At 54.3% G+C, this 9,572-nt stretch overlaps 1 long non-coding RNA gene across 2 annotated transcripts in view; it reads right to left on the bottom strand.

The window, feature by feature from the left end:
* Positions 1–491: 491 nt before the first annotated feature.
* LOC105606221 (uncharacterized) overlaps positions 492–9,572 on the bottom strand; it is a 29,374-nt gene continuing 20,293 nt past the window's right edge. Inside the window, exons 2-4 of one of the 2 annotated variants that reach the window (XR_009595953.1) lie at positions 3,395–9,572; positions 3,089–3,183; positions 492–2,564 (exon numbers count right to left, since the gene is read on the bottom strand). The exon at positions 3,395–9,572 is cut by the window's right edge and continues 18,366 nt beyond it. This is a non-coding gene — a long non-coding RNA (uncharacterized LOC105606221). The other variant, XR_009595952.1, reaches the window with a different exon arrangement.

The following is a 9,572-nucleotide window of genomic DNA, read 5'->3' as shown; positions in this document are numbered from 1 at the left end:
TTGTGAATGGGCACCAGGTCCCAGGAATTGTCCATCAACTCCAACTGCTATTGTGATTGGCAGGGGGGGAGCGGTCAGTTTCTCAGAGGAATTAATCTGCTATACTGGGAACAGGGTGTCCTCCTCCTGCCTCTGCTCAGATCACTACATCCTGGGCCACCGCTCACCCCCACACCTCCCGCCCCTGCCCAGAGCATCCCATCAACTGTCAGGAGGCCACTCTGCACTTTTCAACTTTGCTGCCTTTTGCACATCCTCAAGTGTCTGAGTCTGTGTCTGTGCATCCATTTGTCTGCCCACCCATCCCCTCATCCACCCATCCCGTCAATGCCTACTCTGCTCTAAGTGTGCTCTGGGATGTAGTGTTAGGCTCCATGCGTTAGGAGCGCCTGCGGGAGGGCAGACCAGGATGTGTGTGCACACGGGCTTGCAGGGCTCCCATGTGTGGAGCTGCGCTCCATGCACAACGAACAAAGACAAAGAGACCCATCTACTCGTTCTAAACAGGTTTATTGGGCACCTACTGAGTGCCACGTGTGGAGAAAGAAGCTGGAGGACCATTCAGTTGGCACAGCAGCTCTGGCCATCCCCTGGGTGCTCATCCAGAAGAACTAGAAGCCGTGGGCAGCAAATAGACTTCAGCAGAGAGATCAGACGAAAGGGATGTGATGTCCTAGGAGGGCTGATGGTCAGAGAGGCTTCCCAAGGGTGGGGAGGGCTGGCCAGGCCAGGCGTCCAGCTGGGGTGAGGGAGAAAGACCCCAAAGAGGGCACAAAGGGAGGTGCAGACTGGCCAACAGCTGCAGGCTCAAGAATATGAGGGCTGATGAGCTGCAGGTGCTCAAGGTCAAGGCTGGGGTCGGGAGCCTGCGCTCCTGGGTTTTCATCTTGATGCTCACTGGCCACCACAGGGTGGTTGACTGGGTCGGGCCTCCATCAGGGGAGCTGGCAGACACGCGGCCAGGCCAGGCTGGCCTTCCCCTCATCCAACCCCCCACGTCCTAGCTCCTGAGTACACAGCCTGTGGGTGCTGCTCTCTCAGACCCTTCAGGAAAGCCTCCGCCCAACCCTCTGAACCAAGCACAACAGGATTGGGGGGGGCCCTCCGGAAGGGTCCTTCATGGTCACTTTCCACAAGGCGGTGCCTGATGCCCCTTCCCAGCCCCGCCCACATGGGGCCAGATAGCGCCCAGGTGGACATGGACCCCTCTCCCCAGCCCAAGTTCTCACACCATCATAAACCAAAGAACCCCTACTGCCCCTTCAAACATGCACATGGAAACGGGCCTCCCAACTGCCCGCTTCCCCTCCCAGCTCAAAGGCGGCACCATTAACTTTGAAGAAACAGCCTTTGAACGTGGGCTTGGCAGCAGGCTCAGGGCACCATGGGAAGCAGAAGAACTTGACCGTGGCTCTGCCGTGGCCTCGACATTTTACTTCCAAAGGCTTTTCTGGGAAGGTTCTGTCACTGCCTTGGTCTGAATGACGGGTGGTGCTAACAATGTCGTCCTGCACAGGGGGACCCAGAGAGGGGGCCATGACCATGCCCAACCCCCACCCAACCATCCAGTGCCATGGTGATGGACAGAGACGCTGCCCCAAATCCAACAAAAGCTGCAAATCAAAACGGGGCTGGCAGCTCACCGAGGTGCCAAGCAAAAGGCTTGTCCTTAGCGGTCACAAGAAGCCCTCTTCGGCCTGTGCTCCTGTGTCCTGCCCTGTAGGCTGGCCTCCACGACAGGTCCATGAGACTGACCACAAGGACTCTCAGCTGATGGGATGGACATCCTGCTGGGAACAGTCTCTGAGGTCTAAAGAAGAGTTAGAAACCCTCAAATGCAGCCAGACCTGGACGAGGGGCCTGGGAGCAGCTAGGACGAGTGATGCTGGCTGTTGGGGGAGGGGGGTGGTGTGGTGGTGCTCTGCCTTCCACAAACCTGGTGCCCCGGGTGAGAGGGATGGAGGACAAGCCTGTGGCCCTCAGCTGAGGTCACTGCATCCAGTGGGCTCATTTACTATGCAGCAGTACAAAGTGTTAGCTCTAGGGCTGTGCTGCTGTTAACTTTTTATTTTTAAACAGATGGTCTGGAGTTTCCTGCTTATCAACCAATACAGCTTGGCAATAAACTGGTACAGTAAATCCTCGTGTCTCGGGTGGCTATGGGTTGGGGGGAGGGGGGCACCATGAATTAATCAGGCCTCTTAGAGAAGCCCAGTGATGAACCTAAGGTCAGTTGTGATGAGGTATTTCTAAGAGGCCTGTTGCTGGCCCAGACAGGACCCCAGTCTAACTGATATCTGCAGACCCTGCAACATGGAGACCCTTAAGTATAGGTGGGTTCTATTGGAGGGCGAAGACAACACCTTACCTCCCAGGACTCTATTTTCTGAGCAAAGCTCTCCTTCAAGGGCAAGATGAGATACCCATCAAGAAGAGGCTGAAGCACTAAGATTTCACAGCCAGGAGGGACATTAAGGAGGCTCAGTAGTACCACACAGAGTAGTGTCAGGGCTTTGTGGGGGACACAGCTGCTGATGGCTCCAAGGACACTGAAAGCAGAAAGGCTTGGGGGAGAGACAAAAGGGGGCAAAGGGTTAACAGGATAAGCAACCCCCTCACACACCACAACATGCCCACAACCCCCAAGGTCACACCCAGATGGATCTTCAACTTGGTGTCCTCCTTCCATTAGCCAAAACAGCCCTCAGTGCAGCGGACGTTAACGGGTGTTCTTCAGGCTATTGTCTGCTGATTTAGAGAAGTAGCCATGATTTTGAGAACGGCCCCTTCTCAGGTGAAAGCGAGCAGGCTGTAATGAAATGGGCTGAGTGGAGCTCTCCCAGGCCTCCAACATGATCTCAGACAGATCACCTGTGTGAAGTTAACTCCTGCTGGCCTTAGCCCTTCTACTTGGCCAGAGGAAGGAGTCAGAGTTGCGAGGCCCTGCTGATGCTATAGAGCAGGGGTGGGGTGGGGAGCTGTATGGCGTGGCCTCCTTCACAATGGGAGGGAAAAAGCTGGTGGAACCCGTGATGCGCCACCCAACCATCATGCAGACAAGGAAACCCACATGGGTCATGTCACCTACCTGAGACCACAGGGCTACCAGGTCCAGAGCAGGTCCAAAAAGTGTCCAGGGTGGGAGAGGGTGGGTGGGCACAGGAACCTACCCTGGAGAGTCTCCTAAGAAAGGGGCACCACCTGTTGGTGGGGGCCTGGAGCACTTTGTGCCAAGGCTCTAGTCCCAGCAAGGTCAATCACCCAGAGAGCAGTACTATGGGCGGGGCTCCATTGAGATCATGGGGGTGTCCAGGAGCCCCCATCATAGCAGACACACTGCACCAGGCACCCACCTGCTGCCCCCCTCCCCCCACCGCAGCTAACCCCCAGGTACCTGCTGTTCCCATCGGGACTAGGGAAGTGGCTCTCGTACTGAACTCTCTCTAGGATCACTCTCCTCACTGGTCACAAAACCCGGGAAAACTTGTATCACCCTGTCCGGAAGATGAGGATGAGCGGCCTCCTCAAAGGGGGCCAGAGGAGGGGAGGCACTGCTGGTATCCGTAAGGCCAGCAGGGCACCCTCCCCACCACGTGGGCTCCAGGCCCCAAGGAACCAGCTCAGGACAGACTGAGCCCCGGGAGCTGAGGAAGGGCCCAGAAGCAGCAGAGACCCTCTACTACACAGTCCACAGAAGGTCTCAGAGGGAAAGCCTCCCAGACACTGGCCTCTGGAAGCCACCCCAGCTCCAGCCTGACCCACCACCTGAGTTCAAATCTGGGCGCCCCCACTTTCCAGCTGTGTGGCCTCAGGCAAGTTGTTTGACCTCTCTGTGCCTCAGCTTCCCTCTCAGATTACTGTGAAGATTGAACGAATGAATATTCTCCTGGGAGAGCAGGCACCGCTTGTTGTGTGTGCTCCCTTGTGTCCGACTCTGTGACGCCCGTGGACTGGAGCCCACCAGGCTCCTCTGTCCGTGGGATTTTTCAGGTAAGAATACTGGAGTGGGTAGCCATTTCCTCCTCCAGGGAATCTTCCCTACTCAGGGATTGAACCCGTGTCTCCTGCATTGCAGGCAGATTCTTATACCCGCTGAGCCACCAGGGAAAAGACTCATCAAACAGAGAGGAACAAACAAGGCAGGAGGAGAGCTTCTCTAGGCCAAGCTCCTCAAGGAAAGAGGACCTCCCAATCCCCCAGGAAGGTGTCCCTGAAGGCCTAGCAGTAGTCACAGCTGCCGTGGCTCTTCCCAGGGGCCTGGACAAGCAATAGTGAAGTCGGAACCACAGAGGACCAGGAGGAAATTCTGCACAGGAATAGGAATTACTCGAGGCCCACACCCAAGGCCCCGAAGGCCCTAAGAGACCCCCAGTGCAGTGCCCTCCTCCTCTCCCTCCCCTGTGCCTTGAACCACACCCAGGCTTCAGCCTTGCCCCAGCCTCCTTGGTGTCTTCCTAACCACAGCTGAGAGGCCCAGAGCTGCACAGATGGTGTAGCCGTGGTCACTACCCTGACCCTGTGGAGTCTGTTCAGACTGCTAAGCGGCCGCTAGAGAAAACCAGGCTACCTCGCTGGGCCCATGGGCTCGGTGAAGGCCCAGGGAGGGCTCATTGCCCCCTTCCTCCACTGCCTCCTCGCCAGGCCAGGCCACTCCAGGCAGGTCCATGAGCCCAGGTCTCTCAGCCCAATGTCAAGACAAAGTCAAGGAGGCCCTGGGCAGCCACTCAGAGGCTAATTCTGACGGCCCTCATTCCTCCTGAGATAATAATAGCTCCACTTTACTGCAGGAGGCAAGTGCAGATGCCTACAGAGGCCAGGCCTGCTCAGCCTTGACTGACGGGGCCAGGTGGTGGCGGGTCTGTGGCTCACCGACAGGGGGCGGCCGCCCCTCAGCTTCAGGGCCTGCGGACTGCGGGCCCCAGACAACCAAAGGCTCCCTAGGCCCAGAAAAGTCAAATCTCCAAAGCTTTTGGGAAAATCTCCTATGATTGAAACGTTCACGGCTAACAGAAGGCAGACTTTAAAAAAAATCTGTGCAGATGAAATACATCCTGGGTGGGTTCAGGCCTCAGGGCAGCGTCGAGCTCCCCTCTGGGGTGGCGGGCATCCACAGATGAATTCCTGCTGTTAGTAACAGCGGTGGCACTTAGGAGTCTGTGCGGGAAGGGAGAAAGGTCCTAGGCAGAGGAACAGTTGCCCAGGGGGCACTGGTGGGGTGCTGAGGCAGGTGCTCAGGTCTGTTCTACAGCCAAAACCAGGGCCTAAACCAAAGCTGTATTCCCACTCCCCTCTGCGCTGGGGGTTGGGTCCTGCTGACCTCCCACCTCTAGACCTGTCCCTTGTGGGTGGGTCCCCTGTCCCCAGCACCTGCTCAGAGTCCTCACCTGCCCCACCCCCCTTGCCAGGGCCTTTAGCTCACTCACATGACCTTCCCGCTACCTCTTCACATGCTGGGCTGCTTCCCAGACCTAATCCCGCCCCACTCTCCTGACCATATCTGGCCATAGCGAGGCGGCGGCCTCCAAACCCCCCTGCCCCTCTACCCTGCCACGACTGGGCTTCCGTGTGTCCTGGGACATTAAAAATATCTGTGCGGCCTTGGCACATAAAAGCCTAGTGCCCCCAGCTGTTGGAATACAGGGCCTCACTGGCCGGCACATGCCACCGCTTCCAATAAACATGTCAGCTGACCTGGAATGCGGCGGCCAAGCCCTCCACCCCATCTCTCAGCTCTTAACTTGGCTCCTGTGTCAAGGGTATTGTCAGCCCAGCCCATTCCTGACCCTACAAGGAGAAGACAGGCGCGGGCTGGGGGCCTCTGCGGCATCTGTGTGCCCAGGATACAGAGCACATGCACGGAGCGTGGCGCGGCATCCACCACAGCTGTCCCCCTGCCTGGCTGCCGACCCCGACGGGCCCCACAGCCCTGGGATTAATAGAGCACAAGGGGCCCGGCAGCTGGCGGGGGCAAAATCTTTCCACACGGATGGTGACAACTGACATCACGCTGATTTGGACCCTGACGGCTCCATCTGTGCATTCTTTTGGAAAGATCACAGCTGCAACCTGCCTGCTCACTGGAAATGTGTCCACTTCGCTGGGGAAACTGAGGACATTTCCAGTGAGCAACTGGGGCCTTTAAGAGGGAACTCAGATGTCGGGTGGTGGCTTTGGGAGACTCGGGCTCGCAGGAGTGAGGTCTGCTCCTCGGGCCAGGCCCCCTCGGTCTGTGCTGTGGTTACACATCTTGTGGGGAAGAAGGGAAAGCAGGTTCATGACCCGACATGCTCACCCCTGGGGAATGGAGGAAGAGGGTGGCCTCAACAGCCCCTAAAAGAACTCAAAAAGTGTAGGGGTGAAATGAGATGATTTCTGGAATTGAGATCCTTTAAAGTCCACCCAGAGAAAAGGTAGAGGCAACCAAGGGAAGCAGGGCAGTGGGGCTGATGGCCATGCAGACGTGCTGGGGCCCTGGCCCCTCTCTGCCTCGGGGCACTTGGAAACTTCCATAACAAGTTTAAAAATATACACGTCAAAAAAGTATTCAACAGAAGTTTGCTGAGGGCCTAGTGTGCGCTGGTACTCTCTGGCAGAGAAGGGAGTGGGTCCTGGCAGGTGACAGAACATCAAGTCCCCTCCTCGCAGGCCTCGGATTGGTGTCAGATGTCCCATTCCACTGGTGCATACCTTTTAAATTCAGTGTTTAAAAATACCACGATGAGCCTTCTAACCCTGCAGCTGACCCAAGAAAGCACAGGCGGTAACCTGATCAACTGGACCCCCTGCTCCCCTGCCCACCTTTTCATGGAGGCAGTGAAGACGTCACATGAGTTGATCTGGGTTGACCATATGCTGCTCGTGAACAGCACTTTGCCTTCATCATGCATAGACCACTCGCTTTTGAACTTCACTATGTCTGAATACGGCCTTTCAGGCACAGGCTCTCTTTCCTGGCATTTTCTGGCAGTCAGTCAAAAACAGAAAGTGCGACGGAAGACCCCTCCCCCACCAAACCCTTGAGTGAGAAGGGCAGCCGCAGCCCTCCTGGGCCTGGGGGCGCTGCTTGTGAGGCATCTCGCTGAGGCCAAGGGCATGCATGGGGTGAAGCCCCTCATTAAGCCTCGTTCTTGGCTGCGTCTGCAAATGGAACTGAAGTATGTGAAGTGGCAGAAATGTCATGGTAAAAGCAGAGCAAGACAACTGCGTCTGTCGATGTATTATGAGAAGGCAAGTGTCACTGAAAACAGACCCGCCCCAGCCACTGGGTCCTGGTGAGACTCCACAGGGCACTGCAGCATGGGAGAACTCTTCTCACCACGTGTCCACCAGGAGAGGCCTTTCCTGGTTCTGGGGCCAAATCTAACCTGTCCCCTTTGATGGTGAGGGATACAGGAAGACCAGCTGTCTTCACAACCCCTCTGGGTTCCACACGAGTATCTATCAGGGAGAGGAGGGTGCTGGACTGGATGTAGGCGGTGTCTGGGCCGATTTCCAGAGATGAGGACCACCGCTATCTGTTTTAAGAGCTATGCATTGATCTTGGCATACTGTATATGTATTTAAGAAACACGCCGCCAGGAGCTAAGTGATGGTGGTATAACTGTCCTTTAAAACCAAATTCATTTACGTAAAGAAAGCAAGTGAACCTAAAGAAAACCATTCCATGGCTAGAGTGTGGCAATATGGCAAAATCATGAAGCTACAGGAGCAACAAGTTTGAGCACAAATGATCTCAACACTTCTAAGAGACTGCAAAAGCTTTTCTAATTTCTAAGCTGCTACTGAGCTCAGAACATTCTGACTATGTTATCTGCTTAGAAGTGGCCATTCCACACAATAGGCAGCCACCTGGCTGGACTGAGCCTCCTCGGCTCCATGTCCTGTGCTTTGGAGCATCTCCACAGCTCTGCCAGCCCACCAAAGCTGCTGCTGAAGGAAGCCCTCAACAACAGGGCTCAGCTCTTGGTCAGGAGCGCCCCAAGGAACCTCTTGGAAAGCTCCCATTTTTCTCTCCTGAGTTTGCTCTTTGCCCCAAGTTTCCATAGTGACTTCAGAAAGAAACAGACAAGCACATTACTCTTCATGCAGGTAGTTCTCCCAACTCCACAAGTGCTCTCAACCGCAGACCCTCTCTCATCCCACAGAAGCCTATTTGAAAAATACTTTGAGATGGGAATGACTTCTTTTAAATATCGTTTAAAATAATTAAATTATTAATTGTATTACCTCCTTTATTTATGTATTTTAATGCCACATTATTAATACTATTATTAAGGGAAAGCCAGGGTTTACCTGTCATCTCAGCACCTTTCTCCTCATTAGCACTGCCTTCCACACTCAAGTATGTCCCATTTGGATGACAATGACACAGTCACCCTAGTTGTGCACCATGACGAACTTGTCTATGCCTGCAATGAGTGGCTGGGTAGGAGCAGGGGGAGGACAGAGATTCAAAAGGCCGAAGAACATTGTTTAAATTGCAGCCATTCTGAACTTAAACTGTCCAGATCCAGGATTAGGAAAAGAGGTCTACTGCTTGGGTTCAAAACGATCAGCTGCCCCGTAGTAGCGGTGTGAACAGTGCTATTTTACAGGAGCTCAGTTACCTTCAAGAAGAACTAAAAGTGGCCCTGACCCCAGCATACACGGCCTCTCTCTTCTCAGATCTCTTATTGAGGTTTTTCCACCCTTTGTCTTTGTGGCAGATTCTGAAATAAACTTCACTGAAGTTCAGTGTTTTTTTCTTGACCCATTAGAGATAAGAATAATGAAGTCTAGGTCACGACCCCCCAGACCCAGCCCCAACCCCTCACGCCCACCCTGGGGAGGTCTGGGCTATCCAAGCCAGAAGAACAGGGTGGTGTGGAGAGTGGAGTCACATGTGCTGCTGGGGATCAAACTGGTGGCCTTGTATTGAAGGGCGGCTGAGCCAAGGCCCTGTGTCTACCTGTGACCCAGGTAGACAGTTAGATCCACCTCAGCAGTCGCATTGCCTGAGATCAACCCTAGAGAAGCCCCTGTGAACACATACACAGAAGCAGGTGAAAGGACAGGGGTGATGGTCTTCTAACAGGGACCAAGTGCATGGGGTGGGGGTGGGGGGGAACTATCAGCATCTTCTATTCAGACAGAGATGATGACTGACAATCTAAGAGCCAGGCAGCTTCTGTGACCCAGCCAAGGGTCTCCAAGATACAGGGCCAAGTGAAAAGCCACAAAGTGGCATAGATATTACTTCTATTGTTTTTTTTAAAGCAATTTTGCTGTGGAAACTGGCCAGTAGGTGAAGCTGGTAACCTCAGGGGCATTCGAGAGGTGGGTTATGGAGATGGTCACAAGTTGAGGGTTATTAAGGCAGACTTTGGCCTTTAGCTCTAGTTAGTATTTTAAACTTCTTATGTAATGTACTAGTTTACATATTCTACACGTAATTAAACATTAAATTTTTCACAGTAATGCCAGGGAGGAGCTGCTGCTATGTCACAGGTTTCATGGAGCAGACATCTTGAGAAAACTGACTTGTCTTTCTTGTGCCTAACTTCCATATTTGGGGGACAAGCTTTAAGTAGTTA

Source organism: Ovis aries, chromosome 13 (assembly GCF_016772045.2).
Source record: "Ovis aries strain OAR_USU_Benz2616 breed Rambouillet chromosome 13, ARS-UI_Ramb_v3.0, whole genome shotgun sequence".
Classification (NCBI taxonomy): domain Eukaryota; kingdom Metazoa; phylum Chordata; class Mammalia; order Artiodactyla; family Bovidae; genus Ovis; species Ovis aries.
The sequence above is the reverse complement of the archived record's forward strand: the minus strand, read 5'-3'. Positions and strand labels throughout refer to the sequence as shown.